Here is a 326-nt window from a genome sequence, read left to right as displayed (position 1 = left end):
TTAGACTAAAAGAAAAGAAAATATAGATGTATTAATGTCTTTGACCAAGGAGGAGGCCAAACGGAAATTAAGGTGGGAAAGTTGCATGAAAGCCCATTAGGTACAAATAAGGTGGAATTAAGTGGAAATAAATTAAACAATGAATATGGATAAGTAAAGGAGGATTCTTTTTAACTAATGTGGAAGAAAGGAAATTGGTGCATGAAAACCCATTAGTTGGTAAAATGGCAAAATAAGAATAAAAGGTGAATGTGTGCATGTAATTTGATTGGTTAAAATGGGTGGCCATATAAATACCAAGTTTCAAGAGTAAAAGAGAAATGTGA

This window comes from Theobroma umbraticum, unplaced genomic scaffold (assembly GCF_002168275.2).
Source record: "Theobroma umbraticum cultivar Fairchild unplaced genomic scaffold, ASM216827v3 scaffold_51.0, whole genome shotgun sequence".
Classification (NCBI taxonomy): Eukaryota; Viridiplantae; Streptophyta; class Magnoliopsida; order Malvales; family Malvaceae; genus Theobroma; species Theobroma umbraticum.
Note: the sequence above shows the minus strand (reverse complement) of the source record.